We start from the raw sequence: 16,736 nt of genomic DNA on the forward strand, positions 1-16,736 counted from the left end.
CCTGTGCCTCCAACCTCAACAACTGCTGCCAAGTGGCTGCACTGGCAATGCCCTGCCAGCATAGGGTGGGGGGGTCAGCTCTCAGACACAGAGAGGCACCCCTACATTGGCTTCCTGGGGCACCAATCTGTAAAGTGATTACAAAGGCATCCAGAAAAATTCTGCTTGATAGTACCACGCCTACACTACTAGCAGATCAATCTGCACCAGCAATCCAGGAGACATGCTGCCAGGACACTGCACTGCCCAGTGAGAAGGTTTGGGAGGGACAAAGATTTTCAAGGAAACTTATGAGTCAAAGAAAACAGCAAACCGCAAAGTTTGTGAAACCAGGTTCTCTGGGGCCTATAGCCACCTGACTTGCTTGCTCAAAACAGAGAAATGGAAAAACAAAGGAGAAGAGCTGGTTAGAAAAAATGGCTCCGGGGAGCAGAGGGGCCAGATGCTGCAAACATGATGGATGGGAAATGTACAGCTGCATAACAAGGACCCATACAATCCACCACTGGAAGGGTTGCTGGGTGCAGTGCCAAGTGGACAGCAATCAGAATACCTCATAGAAGACTTCCACTGCCAAATCACCCATAGTGACACCTTCTGTGAACCATCTGTTAACATACAAACGGTTCCCTTTGGGATTTCACCCACATTGCCCTTCACACCTGTCCAGTTTCAGATTCAACTCGTTAAGGCCTCCAGCCATGGAAGGCTTCAATAACTTAATCACAGTTACAATGACAGCATTCATGAGAATGCTAAACCAATATGGCTTCACCTTTTCCTTTCTCATCTTTTGTCACACAAGTAGGTTGACACATCTTCTCATTCTGTACCCAGAGAGTACTCTGAACCTCCAAACACTGTGGAAATCCACACTGTGTGACAATGCTACCAAACTAGCATGAGGAGAAATCAAGCAGCCCAGAACAACAAAGGCAGGCAGAGGACTGGGGATGTGTTGGGAGACTTAGAATCACAGAATAGTTTGGTTGGAAGGGGCCTCAAGGCCAACCCCCTGCTGTGGGCTGGTTGCTCCCACTAGATCAGGCTGTCCACTGCCCCATCCAACCTGGTCTTGAATGTCTCCAGGGACAGGGCACCCACAGGTCCTCTGAACAGTCTGTGTCAGTGTCAGTCTTGGGACACTGACTTTCAGGAGTCAAATCAGCAATCACCTCCTCATACTGCCCATAGACTCAGGAACAGTCATTAAGCCTGAAAAGAACAGGTCAGGTATCCGCGCCCTCTGCTAGCAGCACAGCAAGGCTGAGGCTGAAGACCAGCACCAGACAGAGAGGATGAGGACAGCAAAGCCTATGAGCCGCCCTCTCTTTCGAGGCCAATTGAACCTGGGGAGAGAACTCCCTCCCCTCTCTCCGTACTCCGGAATGGAGAAGACCTGGAAATGCCAAGAGAATGCGGAATGGAAAGCTCAGCACATACTGCAGGGAGCGTGCATGGCTTGGGCATTGAGATCAGCACTGATGAGGCTAGCAGGGTGAAGCAGCAATCGAACGGGTAAGAGTAAAGCCATCCTGAGGAAGATCAGAGCACAGGGAGCTCCTCGGCCCAGCCTGCTGACAAGGTGAGCTGTGCCTGAAAGCGCTCCCAAGACCGGGCACGGGGAAAAGACAGCAGCTTCCCTCCCCACAGGAAGCCTCTCCGTCGTACAGGCTCAGAGCGGGCAGGGAAGGGCCGCGAGCCTCGGCCGGGAGCCAGAGGACACTGAAGCCGCGATGCCACCGCAGCGTGACCCCGAGCCCGGCTCCTGCCCGCCCCACCCCCGACCCGCTCGGAGCCGCAGGATGGCGCTGCGGTGTCGGGGAGCTGCGTGCCGTGCCGGGAGGCGCAGCCCTGCCAGGCCCTGCCCGGAGCAGGCAGTCACCGGCGCTGTCAGACAGCGGGCAGCGAGGCTGCGGGGCGGCCGGGCCCCGTGAGTCCTAACGCCTTCCGAAGGGCTCAGCCGCGAGCGGCCGGACAGACGCGGGAATATTTCCTCCCGTTCCACCTGCAGGCTCGGTAACCTTGGTGGCTCACCGGGCTGCCGAGGTCTCCGTCCCCACGCGCCCTCCCGGGCACCAGAGGGCAGCAGGGCTTCCCGGCAGCCGCTCGCATCCGCCCCACGCTGAGGGTCGCGTTTCACCGGGGCGAGTAGCTTCTCCCCCACCGGGCCCCGCAGTCACGGCCGCAAGGTGGGTGGTTACCGAGGGCCGTTCCACTGCAGCCACCCCCGAACCTTCTGGAACCGACGGGGCACATTAACCCATTCGGCACCGGGCATCGCCCCCCACCCCCAGTGCTCGGCTCGGCCCGACTCTGCCGCGCGCCGCGCCGCGCCGTGCCGCCCCGTCGGACCCACCAGCGCACCCTCCTTCTCTTCTTCTCTCCTCTCCTCCTCCTCCTCCTCCGCCGCTGCCGCCGCCGCGGCCCTGACTGCTGCGAGGCTCCGGCCGCTCCTTCCGGGTGTCCACGGGGACATGCCCCTCGGCCCGCTGATTGGTGGCCGGGGCGGGGCTCGGCGCGGGACTAGGGGACCGGTGGGGTCCGGCGACCAATGAGAGAGTGGAGAGAGGCTGACGCTCAGCCCTGGAGCCCCGCCCTCTCCCCGCCCCCTCCACGTGCGGGTGTGTGATGACAGCGGGGAAGGGGCGGGCCCACGCTGCGCGGCTCCTCATTGGTCGCCGACGGAAGGGGCGGAGCCTGACTCAGCTCCCGTGGGGGGCTGCCATCGCCGTGACCCTTCACCCCAGCCGTTGCCCCGACGGCACGGTGTGCTCAGGGCCAGTCACCCAGTCGCAGTGTGTCCCAGCCCCGCAAACCTCCGGCCCGTCAGATCTCCTGGCTTCACAGACCCCTGGCCCCACAGACACAGCGTGTCCCAGCGCCATGAACACTGCCCTTTTAGTCCCACACGCTCAGTCTGCAGCCCCACAGACAAGATGCATCCCAGCCCCACCATGGCAGCTGAATCAGCATGGCAGCTGAATACACCCAGTACTCTTCCCACAAACTCCCGGCCTTACCGACCCCATCCCCACAATGTGTCCTACTCCATGAACACAGCCCATCCTGGTCCCGCACGCTCGGCCTCCAGCCTGACAGCCCGCAGCCCCACAACCCCTAGACCCCTATGGACACTGCTTGTCCTGCCCCACAGACACGGCCCTCACAGCCCCACCAACATGACGTTTCCTAGTCACAACCCTCTGTGTTCGCCTCCCTATGGATAGGCCCACCTCTGGCCTAACTGCACAGCCGCAATACTGCCCTAAACCTAGCAGATTCAGGGCCATTTAGGGTGTTTCACACAGTGAGCACCACCACTGTGTGCTCACAGGTGCACATCTTATAGCACATAAGTGCTATTTTTGGGGAAAAAGGGCCTGGCAGATTGGGTTTGGCCTTTCATCCTCAGCCCTGTGCTCATGGCTGGAAGCAGCTGAAGGAAGCTCAGTGTTAACAAATGGTTAATGAGGCATTATCAGCCTGGAGAACCCAAATGATGATTTGGCCCCTCGGCAGCTGAGAGATGTGGGCTCCTTTGTCCTCTGCAGGAATAATGCATCTCTATGTGCTATGTGGGCAGTGGAGGATTAATTGTATCCCACGTTATTTACCTCCCATTTAGGAATGGTTAGGGTTTGTGAGCGATGTCCCTGCCAAGCACAGTCTCTTGGCAACCTCCCCTGGTTTGTAGAACACAACTCCACGTCCAAAAGAAGGATTAAGGAGCAGGACATGAGAGCTCATGCTTGCAGGCTCGGTGGGGTGAGGGTGCCTTTGTGTTTAGATTGGACACATTCCGCTTTTTCATCCTCTCTATTTCCCTGCTCACAAACTGCATCACGGCTGTTTGTCAGTGGATGGACACAGGACAGCTTTGGAGAGTGGCTCAGAGGAGATGTGGAAGTTGGAAGAGCCACTCCATGCACAAGAAGCATTTTCCACCCATGGCATGGCACCATCCCTGGCCACCTCCCTGCTTCCAGCAGGGTGTTTCCCCAGGAAGATGAGGTATTCCAGGCTATCCTTCTGTATGGAGCCCCACTGCCTTCAGGGCTTCCCTCTAAAAGCTGTGATGGCAAGGCGCCGGTGTGGTGAGTTCATGGCTGGGTGAGCGCCTGCCAAGCTGCCCTGATGGCTGCCCCACAGGGCTGGGCTGGGCTGGGCTGCTCTGGCTTGGCTGGTTTGCCAGGCAGCTGGGCTGACGCCTACAGCACTCCGGCGGTTGCAGTCGTCATCACGGAAAGGTGACCTCCTCACACACACACTTGTTTCATCAGTGTAGGTGGGTAGAGCAGCCAAATTGAAAATGTCTGATGGGGTACAGAGTCCAGCACTATCATAAAGGTGTTTTTGATGAGCTAGGGTGTTAGGGTCAGGCTGGGCTGGTCCAGAACCCCACGGGAACTCCAAATCTACAATATTGTGCCCCTTCCATCAACCAGCTTTCAACACCTTGCAGAGGAGGGCAGCACCATGTCCACTACAGGGCTGTGCTGGGAACACAGGCATGGGTAAGCAAACAGACCTTCCAGGCTATGAGGCTGAAGGCAGATCCTTACCTAGTACTTCAGCGACCACTCCTCACTACCTGTCTGTAGCTAACACAAAAAAGTGGATTGTAGCCATGGGTAATGCTCAAGAGGTTCATCCTGGATCTCCTCTCTAAGGGCATTTCGGCAGATGGGTGCACACTGCAGCTTGGCATGCTCAGGGTGCACAATAAGAAAGCCCAAGCAAGTACTTAGAGGGGCATCTCCATCCCTGAGGGTTTGCAGGGCTTGGAAGCTGCAGCAGATCTGATGTGCTGTGCATGTCCTGGATCACATCAGTACGGATGACAAGATGTGGTGTCACCAGTACGATCTGGAGTCAAACTGGCAGTGCATAAAGTGGTGACACATAAATCCCGCATCGAAGTGCATAAAGTTCAAGACACAGCCCTCTATGGGTAGTGATGAGCTCTGTCTTTTGGGATAGGAGAAATCCTTTTGAATTTCCTGAAGCCTGGGCAAACCATTGACTCTGACCAGTATATTGTGACAATGACTAAGCTGAAGGCTCAAACTTCCAGCATCAGGTCAGAGAGGAAGCCTTTGACCTGCAACATCATAATGCCAGGCTCTGTACCAGTATGAAGACTGTGGAGCACACTACAATCTTGGCTGGACTGTCCTACACACCCATTGTGTAGTCCAGTGCCTTCTGCCTTCATGCTGTTCAGGCTGATGGAAAATGATCTGTGTGAGCAACATTTTCCTAGCACATCTCTCTCCTTTTTGGCACAGAAAGCTCTTACTCCATCCTTGAACATCACTGAACCTAAAGCTGCAGGAGAGCATCATCTCAGGCCCAGCCTGGAGTTGGAGAACTGGGCCTTGTGGGCTGAGGACAGGGATAGTGCAGGAATTACCAGGGCAGGGGGCAGCTGCTGCAGGAATCCCCTGGAACAGCGTTGGATGGATGCACAAATCTGTCCCTCTCTTGATATCCCACACCCCAGCTTCTCTCATAGTTCCCTGCAGAAACATTTTGTTTCTACCTGCTTAAAAAAAAAAAAAAAAAAAAAAAAAAAAAGTTGATAAGCTCCATTTACCAGCCTAGATAGCATCTGTTGCAAGCAGCTGGCTCGTGTGAACTGTGCTGGGGCTGTTGCATGCCAAGGCTGCCCGGAGCTGTGCTGTGATGTCTCGGCTGTGCTGTGCATGCAAACCAAGATAGCACATAGCAAACATCCCCTTAACGTCACCCTGGAACAGGGAATGTAGGCTGCAGTCAGTCCATAATGCTCTGTGTCGCTCCTTCACGGCACTCTCTGACCCTACTGCACTGTGGGTTCCTGCATGGCTGCATGCAGAGATCTGCTACACACGATGCCCATCGGCTGCAGGGGGACAGCCTGCTCCAACATGGACCTCTCACGGGCTGCAGGAAGCTTCCTCCTGCTCTCCTGCACTGACCATGCTAATCTAAGATGGAGCAGCTGCTGGGCTCTGCTCACAGAGGCCATCCCTGCAACCTCCAAAACCTTGACCAGTAAACCCACGTACCTCCCAGGGAACTCCTGATGCCACGCTGAGAAGCAGATGCTACCGGCTGGCACCAGGTGGCAGTCCAGCCCAGCTTATTTCGATAGAAAACGGTAGGAAAAAAGCTCGGAGCCCTCGGGAGGAAGGAGGAACCAAAAGAAATAATAGAGCTCTGGAGTGCTGTGAGCTCTTTCCTGCCTTCCAGGGGAGCAGGGACACTCGGGGGCTGCAACCAACCTGCTGTGGTAGTCCTGGGGTGCATTAAAAGTGTTCACGAGTGTCCAACTCTGCCTAGCTGTGCTCTCCAGCAAAGGTATGGAGATAAGTGTTTTTACAAAGTCCCCCATGATGCTGGGGGTCTCCAGTTCTTTGTTCTCACTTCTCAGGGATCACTCTATGGGAATGCGGTGGCCTTTCTGGTGCAGGTAGGAGGCTACTTTGTGTCTGAGACGTCCTGCAGATGTGTCCATTGATATGGCCATGAGCAGGAATGGCAGGCTTCCTTTTCTATCCATTATCCACCCACCCACCCACCCGTCCATCCGTCCATCCATCCATCCATCCATCCATCCATCCATCCATCCATCCACCCACCCACCTGGCCACTCACCCTCTGCAGATGCTTTTCGGTGAGAATCATAACCGTAAGAACTGCAGAAACTCCCCCATGGGATAATTCAGTTGCATTTTCTTAGTGGTATCCTGCTCATCCAGGAATTTTTCCATGTCCCTGGAGCATCCAAAGCACCTGGGTGTGGCCACACTGCGGACTGATGCCATACTGATGCACTCCCTTTCCTTTCTTCAAGTGGCTCTTCTCTAATGGGGACACATGGAATGCTGCTAATCCATTCATCCTCGTCAGGAGCCTGCACAAGCCCCAATGCCCTTGGTATTCATATTCAGATTTCACACTGGACCTACCTACTTCTGCTTCCAGATTTCTGGAGAGAAACCTTGCTGAACTCTTCATCTCATTCTCTCTGCAATTTAAGCACATCTGAATCTGTAGTGTGAGCAATGTCAGAGCTGCTCTCCATGCTCAGATGTATAAACACACCCAGGACCACAAACATGCTAGGATGCCAAGAAGAAAAAGCTTTTCCAGCTTCAGGTGCCCAGCTCTGCCTCCTCTGCCAGCCTTTCCTTTAGATGAATGTATTCCATCCTGCACCAGGTTCTCAGGAGGACAGAGAATTAAACACCACAGAAATCCTGCTCCAAAAGAGCAAGCTTTTTCCAGCAGCTGGCGTCTCATACCAATAGGGCTAGATCAGGAGTCAGTGCATCATCTTCACCAGATTCAGCTGGGATAAAAACAAAGGGATTGTTGTACCTCTAATGAATGTGCTGCTCTTCAGCTAGGCATCCTCTCTGCTGCTAAGAGTGTGAGGAAAGGATAGAGGATAATGTCCGTGAATTAAAGTTGCAGATCTTTCTTTCTCCATTACTAATCCCCATTCAGATTTAATCAGGCAAAGAGTGTATTTCAGGCACTGAAGTCTGAGTTATTGCAGAACTCCCTGCTCCCGAGAGGCTGCACTCCAGGGGCTGCTCTGAGCTCATAACAACAAAAGAAACTCAACTCTGAGAGTTGGCAGACTGTGACCCGACTGTATGTATAGACAATGCCAAAGGCACTGGTGGAAGATGAATAGGTGTTGGCCAGGACCACATAGGACGACAGTGATTCTGCACCACCCAATGGAAGGACTTAGTGAATGTGATGAGCTTTGTATAGCCAGGTTGAGCTTGAGTCCATGTGATGCATCTTCAAGGAAAAAATTATGGCAGACCCAGCTTAATTTTGGACAAAGAAAGCTAGATCTAGAGCAGAGAGGGAGAAGGAGAAGAGCACTCATCACGAAGCTGAATGAGGGGGTGCTCTGGGTGAGAGAGCCTCAGATTCATCTCATTTGATGTTTTCCTTCTCCTGATCTGAGGCCCTCTCACAGTCAGTGGGGAGAAATAGATGCTTTGAGGGCAACTAAACCAGATTGAGAACATATTTGAGGGTGAAGGTAACTGTTCCTGAGAGTTTTTTGCATTGAGTTTGTGGAGGAAGACAGAGACAGACACCTGTCTACAGACACTTGTTTTTGCCTTGCTGAGCCCTAACCTGAAGGTGATCTCAGAAAGCTGAGTGAATGTCTGCTGTGGCACCACAGAAACAACCAGAGAAGGCATGGTATGCAGAGCAGAAAGAAAACAAGTTTTCAAATAGAAAACATGTCCCTGTGATGACAAACCACGGAGAACAAAACATCTGCTCATTCCCTAACTGTGCACTGGGACAGCAAGAAGACCAACAGGGGGATGGAAAATGCCCCCAGGATCTTCACAGGAAAGCAGAGCAGTTGTACAGGCTTTCACAAACCTGGTGTCAGGAGAAAGCTACTCTTCATTTGTGTCATGACCAGCACTGGCATGTGCCAACTCCGTGAAACAACTAAGTGACTGTAAGAGCATACAAAAACGCAGTAATGAGGCAATGCAATGATGGCAAGGGCAACGATGTGAGGATGAGTTTTGAGCAAGGGAAAGTTTCTTTGGTTTGATTTACTTCTGCAAGGTTACTGCCTGCTCTCAGCTGTTCTCTCTGCTCTACTGTTGGCCAGTCTGGTGTGTGTCACAAACCGATTTAATCACTGTTGGAAAGGGCTGACAGTTGAACACATGCATAAAGCACTTGAATAACTCTGCTCTTCCTTCTACGAAGGTGAGATAGGGTAGACATCCCTGTTCCTCCATCTCCTTACGCAGGCATAACTAGCAGAAAAACATACTGCCTAAGGAGTATCGATGCCGCCTGCACAGCAGCCTGAAGTTACAGACTTCAGTCTGTACATACTCACCTGGTCAGCACTAAATATACGAGGCCACAGGGAGGAACTCTCCCTAAAAAGTACCCAAACTGTGCAGCTTTTTGATTAGCTTTAGATTGCAGTCATTCACCAAGAAACAAGTTAGGTTTGACCTGGCCATGGGGCTCTCAGCATCTGCAGTGAAAGGTGATACTTCACTGCAGTTGGATGCTGTTGTAGCAGGCATTTGTACACAGAAGCAGCACTTGGGCCGCTTGGTAGCTTCTGGGGAAACCTCTGCATTACAGAAGGGTGGATGCAAACAGGAATGCTTTCCTTCTTTGTTACTTCTGCTTTGCACACAGAGCCCCAGTGTCAGAAAGTCTGACTTTTTTTTGCTGTCAGTAAAGATTACTAGGCTGTACCTAGCCTGCAGATGTGTCTGCCAATGAATGTTTTCCAAGCACTTCTCAGTGCGGAAGATAGCACTGCTCTTACCAGTTGGGAGGAAAAGGAGATAGGTGTCTGGATGAGAGCTGCTGGCCAGAGAGAAATTGCTGGGTGGGGAAACAGGCAGATGGTGGAATAAAAGATCCTGTGATGGAAAGAGAACTCTCTTTACCAGGAATCTTTGTAAGCAATCAGCAGTTTTGTCTGTATGTGTATACAAGTGGAGTACAAACAGCCAGCAGCTAAAGATCAAAACACAGGAAAAAAATATTGTCTACATAAAATTTTTGGTGTTTTAGATGCTGACTTTTTCTATACATAAAATGAACAAATCGATGTGAAGAAAATTACAAGCAAAAGTTTTATTCCCATTAAGTAGGTATTCTTATTGGCAGCTCTGAGATAACATGGGGATAACTCTCTAGAAATGCTCCCTATGCCCCCCCATTTAATTGTCTGTGAACAGATTATATTTTCACGTGTATTACGTAGTCATTACATTTACAAAATCATTCTCCTATCCACTCCCAACGATTGCCCAACAGATACAGCCTTGTTTGGTGGTCTTCAATGTCATCTAATGTTCTTTAGCATTGCTGGCGCTACATTCCGTGGTCGCCTCCAACGCAGCAGTCTTTTTGTTTAGCCTGCTGATTCACCTCCCGCAGTTGGCTCATCTCCTTGTGAGACACCATGCAAATGGTGTCCCAAAAATTGCAGTGGAATGCAAGGACAACTGGAGAAGACTCTGCACACACAGATAAGGAAAAAGAAGGGGAATGTCTTGACACCACGTGTTATTTTAGGCTCATTCCACCTGCTGTGTGGATCCTGGCTTCCTTAGATGTTGATAAGTGATAAGGGCTCCACAAAACCGGTGCAGTTTTTCTGTCATGTGCTTCTTTTGCCTCGTTAAAGCACAACAGTCTTACAACACCCCTCCCCACCTACAGTGCTACATCACAACTATCATACACAGCATCTAAAGGCTACTGTGATGTTTCAAGCAAGCACTAATCATATTATACAACAGTTCAGCGGCTAAGAATATAAGGATTACAAATTAAAAGGGAAAAAAAAAAACAAACACCTTTGCTGTTTGCAAAAAAATAAAAAAAACCCGCAAGCCAGCATGTAAAGATATATTATCAAAACATTTTGTGTAATTACTTCTTCAAATAATACTTGCATAGTTGCCAGTACTCAACATTTTTCCAGGCAGAATTTTCCATGTTAATGCATATAACTCTGGACATGAAAGCAAACAGCATCTGGAAGCAAACACCTTGCAATGAGTGCCATTAAGAATTTAAATCTTCAAACCACAAAATGATCCCTACCACATCTAAAGGGTTCTTCCAGTCTGTTTCTTTCCTGTCCACTAAGCATAACAATGACTTTGGTTCATATTCATATTGGGATTGTACTGCTCACACCTCCACTTTAAAAGCAGAGTAACATCTCCCCAAATGGCAAGAGGAATTTTGACTACTATAGTCAATATGTATCCTACACATTAGGAAATTTTTCTCCATGTACAGTGGAGCCAATCTCCAAGCTCTACCAGCATTTACTTTCCCATGGGCAAGGAAAACAGCCTTGCTAATGACTAGAAGCTTTGAAAGCATCAAATAATTTAGAGCCAGGTTCTCCAGGGAAGAGAAATGACATATGAAAGCAATTGTCTAACCATGATCTAATTATCCAACTGGAACTTGGCCAGCATGCTGGGACCCTAAGGAAAAGGTTGCAGGGTCTCTGCTGAGTCCATGCACTTGAGATTTTGGCTTTATGCACTTAGCAAGAAGCACAGAGGGACAGAAAGCAGGACTGGTATTCCACAAAAATGCTTTGAATTGTGCAAATGTCACTTTAAGTCAGTTGTCTCTTGATGGCCTTTTATTTGTAGATATTAGAGATCCAGCTCTGCCTTTTGGCAAGTCTTAGACCTCCAACAGCTAATTGGCAATTGCGGGTATTGGTCTAGAACACGATTTACGCTTCTGCTGGGCATCTCTGTCTTGAGAATTTATTAGCATATAATGGTGGATGTCAGAGAGGGCTGTGCAGTTTCCATGCTCAGACATGGAAACAACACTAATAGGGACAGGAAATATTATCACAGCATAGTGGAAAATTTCCTTGTAGAAAACTGGAGGCTAGATGGACCCAGAGGTTCTGCCAAACTCAGCCATGCTGGGATTCTCTGAGATGAGAAAAAAGGGAAGTAAGGGGGGAACGACTCAGTCCTTCTCCCTTGTAGCTTTTGCCAGGACAAACCTTAATGGTGGCAGAATCCTTGCAGATCCCTTATCTAATGTTTAAACAGACATATCCATGCCTTTTGCTGATTTCAAATAACAGTTTTATGTAACCAGCTGATCTGGACTTCCATTAGCAAAGAGCTAATGGAAAAGTGGGGTTTAGTTTGCCCTTTTAATTTTTTCTTACGATAGAAAAGAAAATTGAAAGAGCAGTGTTTTCACTTCCTATCATTTTATTTTTTATATATAATTTATTTTTATCCTCAGCTACTGTGAGGCTCAAAGAGCTCTAGAATGGTGAGTGTTCAGATTGCAACACACGATGACAGTATCCAGCTCAAGAAAAAGAAGGAATCTCAGATAGTTAGCCACAGCTTTGAATTCTGATTTTGTATTTGCTTTTCAGCAATTTATTTTATTCAGAGATGCAGCAAACAGTTCAGAGAAAGAGTCCCCAAGGGAAACTCATCCTGTTCAAGCATATGTTACTCAAGGAGCTCCCGGGAAAGATTTTGTGGGCGTTCTCTATTTTTATTATTCCCTCAAAACTTATGATCTTGGAACTACCATCTGGGATGCACAGTGAGGTTCAGCAGCCTCAACAATAAGAAGTTACTGTCCATAAATATGACAGCTTTGAGGCTGTAGTGCTACATCTTCTGTGACTTATCTTCACCGGCAGCTTGCTCTGGTATTAAGGAAGCTGCCCCACAGCTGACAGGCAGCGTGTATTGTGGACACAGATATGCAAATCTCATGTGAAAGTGCAACAGTCAGCAGCAGAGTGCTATGCAGTGTGTGGACATTTAATGAAATAGAAGAGCTTCTCTTATTTTTGCATTTAAAAGCTTTGGACTTTTTTTTCTCCCCAAATTCTTTGAAAAAAGGGGCAGAAGGAGGAGTGACAGCAGGGAGACTCCTGGACAAACCTAGGAGGATAGTTTTGAAATGCTAATTATCTGCACACTCCTCCAAGGAGGCTGGTGGCAAAAAAGTGCTCACAACAGTGCTTTTTTTTCAGGGCTGTCACGGCCCTGAAATCTGGGTGTGTGTATACAGAGGGACAGCAAGCCTGTCTGCTTGCTTGCTTTTCTGTGTTCTTCATGTAGCAGGAAGGCATGACACACATGCACACTGCCTGGGCTTCAGCATCTGTGGAACAGCCTTGGGAAGAGTTAAGCGACCTATTTGCACAAGAAATGTCAGTCAACCTGGCTACTTCTAAAGGGCTGATGGTTCTGGGAAACTCAGTGAGGTTGGCATTTCTCTGCTTTGTACTTTATTGCTCTAGGAAGCAATTGCACAAAGCAGATAGGAGAGTCCTCTGCAGTTACATGGTACCTTTTCCTCAGAACCTACGTCTCGGACAATATTTGCCAACAATTTTTCCTTTAGCTTTGACAAATAGTTCCTCTTTTACCTCTGACAAATGTTCCTCTGCAATAGATAAAAAGTACTAAAGCAAGACAAAAGCTTTCCTCTTAGGCTTCTCTATTGAGAAACAATTTTTTACACTCCTATTAGCATGCACAGAACAAAAACTGACAGCACAGCTGTAAGACAGGAAACGAGTTCAGCCGGTGTGAGGGCTTCTGCACATTACCAAGCTAGAAGTCTTGGAAAGGCAAAATATCGGATTTCTTTCACATGAAACAATTATTCTCTCTTCCTTTCTCTCTCTCTCTTCTTTTATAATACAACAGCTATTTTCCAATTTCTATATGAATCTGATCAAAGCAGAGTGTTGAATAGCACAAAGGGTACAGCATGTTCCTATTAAATCAGCCTGTTTCACAGAACTGCGTAGATGTCTATGTAATGTGAGGGACGAACACCAGGAGATACTGGTCTGATCTTGTGTCCTGCTGTGCACAGTACATGCCATCTGTAATTGAGAAGAGACAGCTCAGAAGAAAGAAGCTACAAAGCAGAGACCATACGGAGCCAGTGACCTCTGGACCACTTTAAAAGTTTGGATTTTGGTTTTTGGTTTTTTGGGTGTGGCAAAGGAAAATCAGAGGTAATGGCGTTGCTGACTATAAACACATTTAGTAGGCAAACACTAGGAAGGATAGTGCACTGTTGAAGCTGAAAGCTGAGGTTAGAAGAAGGATAACAGAGAGCATAAATACGCTTAGACTGGAGATGCTGCCTCCTGACTCACTTCCGAATAGCACTGATGAAACCCACAGGAGCTTATGAAGGAGCAGGGGACTGTAGCGACAGGGCTTTTGACCCCAGAGATCCTCAGCTCCTTACCACTGATGATCGATCTGGTCAAGGGGACATAGCTAAGGATAAAATGAATAAACGTGACTTAAGGGGGGTATTTCTGCTGATACGAAGGTCATCTGAATCGAAGGAAAAAGATTTCTGAGCACCTCAACATTCTTCATCTCATGGATATGTTGTGCCATATGCTCTGAGAGGAGCAGCAGTGTAGTGGCAGTCCACACTGGCCACGTGAAGGTCACTGGCAGAGACCAGCAGTCCCAACCTGAGATATCAGATTCCTGGAAAATATCTCTTTTGGATTCTGTATTTTACACAGATCCTGTACTGCCATCTTAGCTGTTCAACACTTGACTGTATAGAGATCCCATGCTGCATGTGACAGCCCACGTGTTCAAGGACGAAGCGCCACAGCATGATCAAGAAACACATTTGAGATGCTTGAGATAATTGCCTGAGAAATAGGTTCAGTTCTATCAACTCCTGGGTGAGTGACTGAAAGACTTTTCTCTGAGCAGCTGTAATGGAAAGGTCAGTTCCCATGGAAGCTGCCCTCTTATGCAGAGGTTTTTTTTTCCAGAGATGAAAGAATGCTTTTTGCTTCTCCAGACTTTTGAACAAGGTTTTGTAATCTAAAAGCTGACAGATCTCTCTGTGCTATATGTTTTACATGGTTATGTTCTGACAGTGTCTGAATGTCTTATCTTTGCTGTTATCTTTGGGACACCCCTAAACTTCAATACTTCCATCCTTAAATAATTATCACAACCTCCATTTTGTGGATGGAGTATTAAGGCTGAAAGACTAAAGCTTACTCAAGTGCCCACGCTATGCAGGTAGGAAAGCTAAATGGCTGCAGAGGGTGATTTGGAGGGCTAAGACATTCCTCAGCATACTAAAATACTTGGTAGAATCATGACAAGTTGATGAGAAGAGTCTCTAAAGTTAAGCCACCGATCAACGACATACATTGATATATCATTGTCACTTACTGATGTTATCCAAATTTTTTTGGGAAAAGCTGAGATGGGGATGCAGGAAAAAAGATGCATGAAACTACAGCTCAAAATTTGACTGTGGGGGATGTGGCCCTTCATGGCCCTACTCACCTTCTGTGACATTACAGGCAGGTGCATTCCTTTGGACATGGCATAAGGCAGAAGTCCTATTCGTTCCAAACCTTTACAATTTCTCAGTTATCATTCTGGTTGACAATTTCAGAGTGTTAAAACAAAAACTTGGTTAAAATATAACATGGAATTACAGGCTGCTTCCAGTGTATGCGTGTGCTTTTCTTTCTCTACTGCACTCACTATCTGCTGTGATCCACTCCAGAGCAAGCTGTGTTTGAAGATCCTATGGAAATGGTTCCCGCACACAGATAAGATGGGATGCAGTGCTGTGAAAAAGATCCTGTGATCCTCTGGCTGTTCTTCAAATGCTGTATTTTATTAGAAAATAAATGGAACAGAGATACCAGTGAAAGCCTGCTCAGTAGCTATTGCTTTTACAGTCAAATCTGAGTGGTACTTCTCAATACTAGAATATCAATCAACTGCTTAGTCTGTATTCAGCACTCAGTTCCTGCCAAATGTCATGGGGTAAATTAAAAGCTTTTTTTTTTCCTTATCTTTAGAGCTTAGCCCCAGAAAACAGGTCTGAGATGATTTTGTCAGTTGCATAACAGAAAAAATGGTTTAACAGATCTAAACCTTTTGATTTAAAATAAAGCCCCTGTGGGTTTTCTACATGTCAGGTTTCAGCTTGATCCATTCTACATCGTCAGAAATACAAAGCTCAAAACAGAAGAGCAGGAAAAGCAGAGGAAAACACAGTTTACTTAGAGTGCAAATAGATCTACAGTATTGCTCTCTCAACAAGGAAACTATAGCAAATAAGCAGGTATAAAACAGCTGGCAAGCTGTAGTGAGTGGGAGACCACCCATTTATAACCTTCCTATTCAACAGCAGGTGATCCTGAACCAATGGCTGGAGCTTGAGTAGCCAGAGAAAATTAACTCTTCTTTTGCAGAGAGTGAAAATTGGGCATCACTGTGGAGCTGCCAGAGATGACTTGTTTCTGAGTTTGCAGAGTACCTCAATCTTAGTTCAGAAAGGATTATAATTTCAGTGTACATGAGTGTTAGTGTGCTTGCTGTGTGTATTTCCTATCCTTGATTCGGTAAAGATCTCCATAAAAAACAAACAAACAAAAAACAATGCTGACAGGGTGTACGGCCTGTGCTACCAGACCACAGTGTGAGCTGCAGAATTCAGACCCAGTCTGCAATAGGATTTGGGGCTTTGCTTGTGGTTAAGAATTTGTGAATCTTGTATTCCTTTTTGTGCATTTGTAGAAACAGACATGGAACGATTTATGCTTAAGAGGGTGAAGATGGCAAAGGACTTATTCTTTCTCTTTAGATTGTGGATATATTTTAGTGCTAGACTATGTCTATGTTTATGACAACAATGTTCAGAGAAAGAATTAGAAAAATAACAGAGAAAGATGAATTAGAAAAATAACAGAGAAAGATGCATTTGAGGATTGCCACTTCAACCACGATAACACAGAGAAATTGATTTCAAAGAGCAACTCTAACTTAATTAGGGATAGTTCTACTTGCAAAAGTTTCATCACAGTGGCATCGTCCTTCTTCCAGCCTATCTGAGGTGCAAAGGACAGAGGGGATGGACAAACACACTAACAACCACAGTCGCTGGGAGTTAGGATCTGGCAAGGGTTTAAATAAATGATCTCTTTAAATTAAATAAAAATTGGTAAAACATTTCAATCAAACTACAGCTCAGAACTGCAGGAAATTTCTAACACCTGTGATAATCTCAGCACTCCCAGTCATTCCTCCTAAATAGATCTCATCCAGCAAAGATCTTAGCTACAAGATGCTTACTTGATCCCATGTTTACTAATAATATGTTATGCAATATTAAAA

The 16,736-nt window shown here is 47.7% G+C and overlaps 1 protein-coding gene across 2 annotated transcripts in view; it reads right to left on the bottom strand.

Annotated features, from left to right (window-relative positions):
• Nucleotides 1–2,513, bottom strand: part of ATOSB (atos homolog B) — a 33,786-nt gene extending 31,273 nt beyond the window's left edge. The window contains exon 1 of one of the 2 annotated variants that reach the window (XM_085213883.1): nt 2,360–2,513. The gene's annotated coding sequence lies outside the window, so the exon portion shown is untranslated. The remainder of the gene's footprint in view (nt 1–2,359) is intronic. The other variant, XM_085213884.1, reaches the window with a different exon arrangement.
• Nucleotides 2,514–16,736: the final 14,223 nt, after the last annotated feature.

This window comes from Meleagris gallopavo, chromosome Z (assembly GCF_905368555.1).
Source record: "Meleagris gallopavo chromosome Z, MGAL_WU_HG_1.1, whole genome shotgun sequence".
NCBI lineage: Eukaryota > Metazoa > Chordata > Aves > Galliformes > Phasianidae > Meleagris > Meleagris gallopavo.